This window comes from Nylanderia fulva, unplaced genomic scaffold (assembly GCF_048542155.1).
Source record: "Nylanderia fulva isolate GAGA-0341 unplaced genomic scaffold, ASM4854215v1 Scaffold683, whole genome shotgun sequence".
NCBI lineage: Eukaryota > Metazoa > Arthropoda > Insecta > Hymenoptera > Formicidae > Nylanderia > Nylanderia fulva.
The window spans coordinates 40,692-52,500 of record NW_028190790.1 but is presented as its reverse complement, the minus strand read 5'-3'; the positions used below and the strand labels follow the sequence as shown (position 1 = coordinate 52,500).

The following is an 11,809-nucleotide window of genomic DNA, read 5'->3' as shown; positions in this document are numbered from 1 at the left end:
AAGAGCCACCACGATTATTCTCTCTCTCTCGTCCGAGAGAAGAGACCACGATGGTTGAACGAGAAGCGCGTTTCTTCGCGAACGCAAAAATTTCGAACGATTACCCTGAACGGTGGATCACTTGGCTCGTGGGTCGATGAAGAACGCAGCTAATTGCGCGTCAACTTGTGAACTGCAGGACACATGAACATCGACATTTCGAACGCACATTGCGGTCCACGGATACAATTCCCGGACCACGCCTGGCTGAGGGTCGTTTAGTACCCCTAAACTGCTTGCGCCGAAAAGCGCGCACGGCCACGACGCGGGCGACCAGAGAATGGCGCGCGCGTCGCCTGTGCCCTGTGCAACGCTTACAATGGGCGTACGAGCGATCGTTGGACGTTCGCCCGAGGTGTCTGTGCCGCGCCGACCGGCCGCGGTGCAAATCCTGGCGTCGTCTGAAATGACACACCGAAATAATAATAATGAGGAGGAGAAGCGCACAAGCGTGTAAAACGTTGGCGAACGCGCGCCCAGAGAATGCTGCGCGAATTAAGAGGGGGAGCGTGTTTGTGTATCCAAGTCGTGTGTGTACGCGAGAGCCGAGGAGAAATGGGATGAGAGTAAGAGCGCGCGCGAAGGGAGCAACAAACGGCCAAAAAAAGGGTCAGGACGGTGAATGGCACCGCTTTCCCTAGAGCGGCGCGTGCGTCGTTGTCTCCCGAAAGTAGGTAGCGCTTGTCTCACCGTCTCTCCTCTCCGTACATCACACAGACTGACCGGACTGCTCTCGCACTCTGTGCCGCGTCTCTCGGTGCGATAGCGCTCGCGCGTCTTATGCCGAGGCGCCCTTGCCCGCACACATAACGGTATTACGGAGAAATATACGGCGCGTCGTCGTCCGGCGGAGAGAGCATTCGTAATCCTTTACCTCTTTACGGAGAAGGGTTTGAATCGCGAGCCGACCGCGTGTCCGAGTCCACGAAATTTTCGTAAAGCGAAAAAAGGGGACCGGCGCGCCGCGTCGTGTACTCGTCGAATCGATTCCGCCCGAATTTCGTATATAAAAGAGAAGGGAGAGCCGAGAATCTCGAACCCCGCGATATATCGTCTCCATTACCACCAACGAGTGTGTGTGCGGTTAGCGCCCGGCGATTTGCCTTCTCGCGTATTTCGTGTGCTGCCGCTGCTGCTCTCTCGTTCGACGCTCTCTCTCTCTCCCTCTTATAATATATATTATAGAGGAGAGACGACGATGAGCGACGCGGAGGAGGCAAACGGCTACGAAAACTCACTATGCGACGACCTCAGAGCAGGCGAGATTACCCGCTGAATTTAAGCATATTATTAAGCGGAGGAAAAGAAACTAACCAGGATTTCCTTAGTAGCGGCGAGCGAACAGGAAAGAGCCCAGCACCGAATCCCGCGGTTCCGCCGCAGGGAAATGTGGTGTTTGGGAGGATCCGCTTATCCCGAGGTGCCGCGTCGCGTCCAAGTCCATCTTGAATGGGGCCACTTACCCGTAGAGGGTGCCAGGCCCGTAGCGACCGGTGCGCGCCTCGGGAGGATCTCTCCTTAGAGTCGGGTTGCTTGAGAGTGCAGCTCTAAGTGGGTGGTAAACTCCATCTAAGGCTAAATACGACCACGAGACCGATAGCGAACAAGTACCGTGAGGGAAAGTTGAAAAGAACTTTGAAGAGAGAGTTCAAGAGTACGTGAAACCGTTCAGGGGTAAACCTAAGAAACCCAAAAGATCGAACGGGGAGATTCATCGTCAGCGGCGCTGGCTTGCGTCGGTCGGCGATGTCCCGCGGAGTCCTTGCGGCTCGCGCGCGGGCACGCTACCGTGCGCCGATGTCCGGCGCTCGTCGTCGTGCACTTCTCCCCAAGTAGAACGTCGCGACCCGCTGGGTGTCGGTCTACGGCCCGGGTGCGGTGTCTGTCGCGTCGCCGGTTAAAACGGCACGCGACAAACCCTCGGTCGCCCGGCCGGCTGCTCGGCGGTACGCGCAAGGTATCAGGCCGCACTATTCACGGTGCGTCGAGACCGTCGCAAGCGCGCGCCACGGTACTCGGAGGTTACGGACTTCGCGCCGTCCCCGGTCCTGGCCCGCTGTTGGTTACAGTACGGTACACCTTCGACAGGCCTGCGAAACGTCTCCCGCGGTCTCGCGGGAGACCGATACCGGTCGGCGACGCTACTGCTTTGGGTACTCTTAGGACCCGTCTTGAAACACGGACCAAGGAGTCTAACATGTACGCGAGTCATTGGGACTTGTCGCGAGACCTAAAGGCGTAATGAAAGTGAAGGTCGGCCCTGGCCGTCGACCTAGGGAGGATGGGCCGCGTCGCGATGCGGCCTCGCACTCCCGGGGCGTCTCGTTCTCATCGCGAGAAGAGGCGCACCCAGAGCGTACACGTTGGGACCCGAAAGATGGTGAACTATGCCTGGTCAGGACGAAGTCAGGGGAAACCCTGATGGAGGTCCGTAGCGATTCTGACGTGCAAATCGATCGTCGGAACTGGGTATAGGGGCGAAAGACTAATCGAACCATCTAGTAGCTGGTTCCCTCCGAAGTTTCCCTCAGGATAGCTGGCACTCGGCCGTTCCGCACGGAACGCGCGCGAGTCTCATCTGGTAAAGCGAATGATTAGAGGCCTTGGGGCCGAAACGACCTCAACCTATTCTCAAACTTTAAATGGGTGAGATCTCTGGCTTTCTTGAATTATGAAGCCACGAGCATCTTCGGATCAGAGTGCCAAGTGGGCCATTTTGGTAAGCAGAACTGGCGCTGTGGGATGAACCAAACGCAGAGTTAAGGCGCCCAACTCGACGCTCATGGGACACCATGAAAGGCGTTGGTTGCTTAAGACAGCAGGACGGTGGCCATGGAAGTCGGAATCCGCTAAGGAGTGTGTAACAACTCACCTGCCGAAGCAACTAGCCCTGAAAATGGATGGCGCTGAAGCGTCGAGCTATACTCTGCCGTCAGCGGCAAGTGGGGCGGCAACCGGGAGCGGGCGTTAGTCTTCTCTCGCGTCGTCACGAAGCCCTGACGAGTAGGAGGGTCGCGACGGTGAGCGCGAGAAGGGTCTGGGCGCGAGCCTGCCTGGAGCCGCCGTCGGTGCAGATCTTGGTGGTAGTAGCAAATACTCCAGCGAGGCCCTGGAGGACTGACGTGGAGAAGGGTTTCGTGTGAACAGCCGTTGCACACGAGTCAGTCGATCCTAAGCCCTAGGAGAAATCTATGTCAATGACGGCGTACAATATACTCGAGTGTCGAGAAATAATAATAAATATTATACGAAAGACACACGCCCGTCGGGCGAAAGGGAATCCGGTTCCTATTCCGGAACCCGGCAGCGGAACCGCATACAATTCGGGCCCTCGTAAGAGTGTTCGTCGGGGTAACCCAAAATGACCTGGAGACGCCGTCGGGAGATCCGGGAAGAGTTTTCTTTTTGTATAAGCGTTCGAGTTCCCTGGAAACCTCTAGCAGGGAGATAGGGTTTGGAACGCAAAGAGCACCGCAGTTGCGGCGGTGTCCGGATCTTCCCCTCGGACCTTGAAAATCCAGGAGAGGGCCACGTGGAGGTGTCGCGCCGGTTCGTACCCATATCCGCAGCAGGTCTCCAAGGTAAAGAGCCTCTAGTCGATAGAATAATGTAGGTAAGGGAAGTCGGCAAATTGGATCCGTAACTTCGGAATAAGGATTGGCTCTGAGGAGCGGGGCGTGTCGGGCTTGGTCGGGAAGCGGGTCTGGCTGACGTGCCGGGCCTGGGCGAGGTGAACGGTCGGCGTTCTCGCGCCGGTCCCGGGATCCGAGCTCGGTCCGTGCCTTGGCCTCCCGCGGATCTTCCTTGCTGCGAGGCTTCCGTGGCGGCGCGAGCCGTCGTGGTCGTCCTCTTCGGCCGCCATTCAACGCTCAGCTCAGAACTGGCACGGACTAGGGGAATCCGACTGTCTAATTAAAACAAAGCATTGCGATGGCCCTCGCGGGTGTTGACGCAATGTGATTTCTGCCCAGTGCTCTGAATGTCAACGTGAAAAAATTCAAGCAAGCGCGGGTAAACGGCGGGAGTAAACTATGACTTCTCGGGGGAGTAACTATGACTCTCTCGGGGAGTAAACTATGACTCTCTCGGTCCTCAAAGCAACACGCCGCGATGGTACTTAGAGAGAGTCGTAGTTGGGTCGTGATGCGCCAACGAAGTCCTCTAGTAAGGACCTTCAGCCTCTCACGTCCAAGTTGTACCCCACCTCCTCGTGGTCACTCCCGGGCAACGTCCCCACCATAGCAAGACGGTACGGTGGGCGACGGCTAACGGGTGTACAGCGCCGAGCAAATTAGCACGCTCGGAACTCGCCAAGCTGGCGCATCAGGGATAACTTGTTAGGCCTGTCATCGGCCGAAAAGGCGAAGCGAAGAAAGGAATCAAATGGCGTAAGCCATCATGGGGGAACAGATTATTCTGTGAAAAAGGGAAATTGCTGTCCCAGAATTGGGAAACCTAACCCCCAGCTCGCCTTTTCTCTTCTTCCAAGCCGGCTCTTTGTAGTCCGGGTATACCTTGTGCAATCAGACACCAAAGAAACCATCGGGGTGAGGAGCAGCCTAGAGTGCCCAGAGTTTGTTTGCGGAAATCAAAAGCAACACGCCGCAAACTAATTTATAACCGTCGGGGTGAGGTGCAGCCCACGATTGCCCGACCGTCGTCTTGGCTCCAGGCGACGGTCTATTCAGGAGCAAATATGGATAGTGAAATAGAAAAAGCCTCGGAGGCGGACGACCCCGAGAACGCTTCTGGCGGGCGGACGCTGCTATGTGGCGAAAAGGCGAGGAAGCGCGAGCGGCGCCCGAGTCCCAGGGGCGCCGTCGGACGGGCGATGGGACCCAATACCCATTCGGGTTACCCAGCCCTTGACCATCCAAGGAAGTACAGATGCAGTCATGGACTGCCCAAATGTTTGGAGAACAGTAGAAGTATCAGTTGCATTGGTGCAAAGCAGCTGAACGCACACTTTTCTAGAACAACATCCAGATGTGCATGTCAATTGGGAGTGCGAGAAATGTCGGGAAGTCTTTCCGAAAATCCATTCATGGCGCTGTCATTACCCTAAGTGCAGGGGTAAAAAGGTTCAATCCAGCGGCCCGGTTACAAATGCGAGGAACTGTAAGTTGAGCTTCGAATCAAGGATTGGGCTCTCGCAACAGGAAAGGTTTGCTCCCCCGAGAAATAAGGAATACAAAGAGAGCAGCCGAGGCTGAAAACCAGCCGAAACGAGTGGCAGAAAGTTAACCGTGTGGACTGCGGATGAGATGGAGCGGCTCGAACAACTCAATCTAAGGTTCCAAGACGAGCGAAACATTAACCTCAAGGTTGATGGAATTTTTCCCGGGTAAAACCAATAAGCAAATAAGCGATGCAAGACGTCGACTGAAACCGGCCGTTGTACCGGCCCCACAACCTGATGTAGCTCCACGGCAGCCAGAATTGGCTGCTGTAGTCGAGGTTCCTAGAACGCAGAACGAATCTCCGGCGCGAAGTGCAGCGCCGGAGCAATTATCCTTTGAAGGCGAGGATTGAGAGAGAGGTGTGCTGGCGGAAATCGAAGCGGAAAGTGAACTGAAAGGCGTATGGGCAACCATGGTTGCAAGACTGGTCTCGTTAGCAAGTAAAAGAACGACCAGTGAGGATATTGACTTGCTATGCGACGAGATAACAGAATGCCTGAATAAAAACAAGGGAGTACATAAAGATTCCAGAAAACGTAGGAATCGAAAAACCAAAAGCCGTCCGCCAAACAGGATGGAGAAGAGGCGCTTCGCCTTTGCAAAATGCCAGGAGCTAATGAATAACTGTCCAAGGAAGCTGGCAGATGCCGTGGCCGCCAATGACCTATCGCTTATACAATTGCGTCAATCGCCCGAGATGGCGAAAATTAAAGAATTGTACACCAATCTATGGGGTTCGCCCGGCCCCCAGCAAGAACCAATCGGTTGTTGCAGACGCCGAGGTTCCGCTGAGAGATATCTTCCTACCAATAAAGCCAAAGGAAGTGCAGGACAAAATCAGACGCATTGCCAACTCTTCAGCTGTTGGTTTAGATAAGATTGAAAAGGCTGACTTGAAAGAAAAGGCATCAGTATTGTTTTGGCTAGTTCTTCAATCTCCTGCTCCTAAAGAGGCTTATCCATAGCTTGGAAGCAGAATCGCACTACCCTTATACCTAAAGCGAGTAAAGATCTCTCGGATGTTAAAAACTGGAAGCCTATAACTATGTCCTCAATGTTAAGCAGAATATTTTTATCGCTGCTGGACCGTCGCATACGCGAGGTCATTCAACAGACGCTAAGACAGAAAGGCTTTACTAAAGAGAATGGCTCTTTTACGAACACTAGACTACTCAGTGCAGCCATTAGTGAAGCAAAAGCGTCGGGCGGTGTTTTCATCGTCTTGGATATATCGAAAGCATTCGATACTATCCCACACAAGGCCATCTATTGGGCATTAATAAGAAAAGGAATCCCGGCCAAAGTGGCAAATTACATCGTGAACATGTACAGTGGTTGCAAGACCACTATAAAGGCTAGAAGTGACGGGGTGCCGATCGAATTAAAGAGAGGTGTCAAGCAAGGCGATCCCCTGTCACCCACCTTGTTTAACTTGGTGATTGAGCCTATAATTGAAATGGTGCAAGAAAACACCGTAGGTGTTAAAGTCGAGGAGCGCAATTTGGCAGCAATGGCATTCGCTGATGATATGGTACTCTTAGCACAAGACCGACAAACGTCCATCGGTCAGATCAACTCGGTCTATACCGAGCTAAGAAAGCGTGGTATGGCGCTTTCTATTGAGAAATGCTTCGCCTTCGAGTACGTACCAAGACCAAAAACCTGGTACATTAGAGACCCGGAGATGGTCGTAAGAGGAACCCCGATTCCATATGGAGAACCAGATAAAGCCTTTAGATATCTAGGTGCAACAGCCACACCTTGGAGAGGCCTGATCGAGGGTTCAGAGCTCCATACGATTCAGGGAGTCATAGAGAGGGTGAAGCGCTCCCTATTAAGCCAATGCAGAAGATACTTCTGTTGCGCACGTACCTGCTGCCCAGATTCACCTATGGGTTGGTAATGCGTCCGCCATCCAAAGAGACGCTGAAAAAACATTGGCATAGCCATTAGAAGCGGTGTTAAACAGATCTTACATCTGCATGAGACCACAAATAGTGCCTTCCTATACACGCCTATGAAGGAAGGGGGACTTGGTCTTCTCGAGACACTTCCCATGGTCTATCTGGCAGCACTCAGGAACGCCGCGAAAGCGGCCGCATCTGACGATATACTCGTCCGAAAAGTTATCTGTAATGAAGCATCGCAAAAAGTGCACAAGTCTTACGCTGCAGCGCTGCGACTATCTTGGCCAGCGTCCATCAAGCAGATAGAGGAAAGGAAGAGACAAATTAAGAACAATTACAGGCAGGAGTGGGCGCAATTAATTGCGCAAGGACAAGGGGTCCAAGACTTTGGCCAAGAACCACTCAGTAATGCATGGCTATCTCGTAGCAATCTGTTACGCTCCTCGCGTCTTATAGACGCGATTAAAATGCGAACCAACACTTATCCTACACGCATGACTATGCGAAGAGCGCACGATAATGTAGACACCGTCTGCCGGGCTTGTGGCGAGGCAGACGAGACATTAGGTCATATACTTGGTCAATGTAGTGCAACCAAGACAAAACGCATAAAGCGTCATAATGAGATAGTAAACCTCCTGAAAGATCGTCTCTCTGTGAACAACAGAGTTATAGTGGAACCCACTATAGAACTTCATGGCGAAAGATTCAAACCCGACCTCGTCATTTTGAATGAGGAACGGGCTCTCGTGCTCGACGTTACGGTCCGGTACGAGAACAGGAACTTTCTAGCAGAAGCAGCCAGAGAGAAGGTGGATAAATACAAAGACATCTCTAATAAATTAAAGGGACAACTTTAACGTCCCTACCTCGAGAGTAGTGCCTATTGTCGTTGGCTCAAGAGGAGCTTTACCAACTGAAACAGTATTGGAATTAAAGCAGCTAAAAATAAAGAAAGAGGACTGGCTAACCATGTCCCTTATAGCTCTAAGAAGCTCAATCGAGATCGCAAATGCATTCATGGATAAATAACCTGTCTCAATGTGCTCACAGTACAAACTAATTTAAAATTTAACTTATAACGAAGATGCTAACCTGGGGCATCGGAGTTGGCCGGCCTTGCAACGTGGGAGAAGCGGAAGTGATTCCCGCCACCGCGGCGAGCCGAGCCCTGGCACGTTTATTGCTGTATTAACTTATAATAATAATTTATTTGCTTATTTATTTATTTATCTAATTTAATAATGTTTTACCCATTTACACTCATCTAAGCGGGAGAATGATCCGACACGGTTACTGGAGACCTACTCCGGGAAGTCCGCCCGCTACGCGGGCGCAGGTTTAGCCAAATGCCTCGTCATCTAATTAGTGACGCGCATGAATGGATTAACGAGATTCCCACTGTCCCTATCTACTGGCGAGGTGGCCATGCCTCTTGTCTCGGCTGCAATGTTTGCACCAGGGGGCGGGGTGGGCATATGAGCTCCTCTTTGTATCGTGGGAAGGCGCCGCTTTTGCGGGAGCCCAAGTGTTCAATCCATCATACTAGAACAGGGATAACTAACTGATGCCGGCGTCGGCGATTCGCCGGCTAAGCGGCAAGATGCGCACAAAGTGGCTAATGAGGATATGCTGCAACCAATGCTGCAGCTGGAGAAGAGCTGGCAACTGGGTCCAGAAGGACCGTAGATTGACACGGACCAAAAACTCGTAGGAGGGGTGAATACCGAAATCCTGATGGCATGGCTTGCCTGCCGGCCTCGGAGAGGTATACCCCTCTGAACCTGAATGCTCCTAGGCACGAGCTCCTGACTGGCTAAGCGGAAACGTATGTTTTTAAAAGAGCCGATGCGTCCCACTGTGGGTCCCGAAAGGGACGAGGTATCCACAGTCGGTGACTGCGAGGCTCATCCCTGGCCGGTCTCGAGTTTGACGGAGCATTCAAAGAGCATTGAGCTCGCCACCGTGGTAATACCTCCTGCAGTGGTGAGCAAAGTGCTGAATGGCCAAGGCGCGTGGTGTTCACGTAACACCACGCGTCTGGCCTTTTTTTATGAGAAAATTTTAGACATTTTCGTTTATTTTTTGCTTTTGCCGCTCTTCTCCAAGAGAAATTTTAATTTCTATTTACTATGACGACCAACGTGCATTAACTCAGCACCTACCATCTATTGCGAGCACGTATACTCAGACGCCACGAATATGCCACGACCATCCTGGGCATATGTCGCTGTGCGCTAAGCGTAACGCTGACCCTGCGATACCGGGCTAAGCAAAATGCTGACCCCGCGACAGCAGGCGAAGCAAAACGCTGTTCTCGCGACACTGCATCTTGCTGTGAGGCTCGGCGTCTCGCTGGCTCCCGGCGCAGGGTCCGATTCGGTGGGTCTTCGTTGCCTGGACGAGGCGATACCGCCTTCGGACTTGTCCGAATTTAGAAAGCAACACGCCGCGGTCGGACTTTGTCCGATTCTTGAAAGCGACACGCCGCGATCGGGCTTTGTTGCTTTCAAAAGCAACACGCCGCGATCGGTTTTAATGCGGATTGCGAAAGCAACACGCCGCGGTCTGGCTTTGTCCAGGCTTCGAAAGGCAACACGCCGCAGTCGGACTTTGTCCGTGATTTAAAGCAACACGCCGCGGTCGGACTTTGTCCGTGATTTAAAGCAACACGCCGCGGTCGGACTTTGTCCGAAATTTAAAGCAACACGCCGCGCTCGGACTTTGTCCGATTCAAAAGCAACACAGCCGCGCTCGGACTTTGTCCGATTTAAAAGCAACACGCCGCGTTGACACTTGGGCTCTGCGCGGAGCGGCGCGGGCCGATCTAAATGTGCGTTTCGCGGGGTGCTGTGCGAGCAGCGCTTCGCGGGACATTATGCGGTAAGCAGAACGCCGCCTGGAGCTCCTATGCCTGCCCTGTTTCTCGGGGCAACACGCCGCGAGGAGACTTGTCTTCTCAAAGCAACACGCCGGAGTAAATAACATCATAGCTCCTGAGTCAGGGGTGTGGTCACTTTGTGGCGCTCCCTCCTCCGAAATAACCATGCCACCCATGAGGACGCGCGGGTGTCACTGCTTTGCTGATCTTGCATCGCGCAGGAGATGCTTAGCAGGTAAGCCCGTGGTCTGCGGTGGCTTATGGTTGGGTCGTTGATGCGATGCAGACCTCTCGTTAGGTCCTTCAGCCTCTCACGTGCCCTTTGGATTCGGCAGGGAGGGAGTGCTGCGGGCGCAAGATGCGTAACGTATAGCCTCCCTTGCGTCTTGTCAATGCCTACCTCCTCGTGGTCTCGCTGGTAACGTTGTGCTTCTAGCACAACGGCTAAGTGGTGTTGGCGTTGGCGCCGCATGCACACTCGGCAGCCGAACATCAGGCAATGCCATAACCGCAATATGAGAGTGCATGTGGGAAGAAATAAATGCGGACCCACAGGTCAACCAACCAGCACAACACCCAGAGCTGAGCCGCTGTTGACGTGGGGTGTGTTATAGCGGAACCCCGAAGCCAAGGTGGGAGACAGCGTGCCGAGGGCTGCATGGTCGTGGGGGTGGTACACCGGCCGTGAACGATTCCCGTAGGGCACCTGGCGCAACCCTGCGGTAAATAAGTCGCCTTACTCGGGTACTGGGGGCTCTGCCTGAGGGACGCTTGCGACTCGCCAGAAGCGTGGGCTTTATTATGGAGAAAAATTTACAAACAAATACATTAAAACAGAGATACACGAACGACGACAATGGCACAAAAAATGGATAAAGGAAGGATAAGGAACGGACCCTTTTGAGAGAAGGGAGTCCATTCCCAGATCGCCGCCGTCTGCCAAAATGGTGGTGGCTGGAGGCAGGCCTTGCTCAACCCGCTGGAACAGGGCGTAGAGGCGTACGACTCCCCAGCTGAGAGGAGGACGGCAAGGCCGCATGGCACAAGGATTCTGAGAGAGGCCGACGAGGTATTCGTTTTTCCTGGCCCCAGCGCGCCAAAGGCCGTAGAAGGAAAAGGAACGGAGGACGCTAACAAGGAGTTCTTAGCTCCTGGAGACGCGGAAGTGTGTGGAAGAAACAGTAGTGATAGTGTGACGAGCAGGCGAGTGATGTGAGTGTGAGTGCGAAGCGAAAACGAGTGAATGAGGGGGGAGAATGAGAGCGTTGCGGAAGTGAGTGAGATAGCGTGCATGAGAGTAATTGGTGCGAGCTCCGTAACATTTTCTTGTTACGAGACAAACAAAATTCAAAAGAGTGCGAGTGAGAGAAATACTGGACATTGTGGGAGAATATGAGGAACGATGATGAAAATGTTGTGCAAGAATGAGAGAATACAGGGGAAACTGGATAGAGTGTATGTCGGTATTTAGCCTACGGCGGAAGCGGAATGAGCTATGCGAGCGTGAGTGCGAAAAATGTTGAAAGAGCGTGATTGAAAGGTACAGGAAGGTGAATGTGAAGACTATACGTAAGAGAAGAGTTATGCGGTAATAGTGAGAGCGAATGATGCAAGTGCGAGTGTGACAAGTGAGGAATAAAGGAGAGAATGATGAAGCATGTGAGCAAGTCACTGAATGTGCGTGTAAAGCGGTAAGGAAAGTGAAGTGATGGTAAAAGGAGAGGTGTGGTGTGAGGGGGGGGCTGGAGTAGTATCGATTTGAGACGATGAAGCGAGATGTGAGTTTTAAAGAATACGAAGTG

The 11,809-nt window shown here is 53.0% G+C and overlaps 1 non-coding gene and 1 pseudogene across 1 annotated transcript; both read left to right on the top strand.

Moving 5' to 3' along the window:
• Positions 1–101: 101 nt before the first annotated feature.
• LOC146720489 (5.8S ribosomal RNA) lies at positions 102–256 on the top strand. The gene has a single exon (XR_014926042.1). It is a non-coding gene; the product is annotated as a 5.8S ribosomal RNA (ribosomal RNA).
• Positions 257–1,307: 1,051 nt separating this feature from the next.
• On the top strand, positions 1,308–3,637 carry LOC146720488 (large subunit ribosomal RNA; annotated as a pseudogene).
• The last annotated feature ends 8,172 nt before the right edge of the window (positions 3,638–11,809 follow it).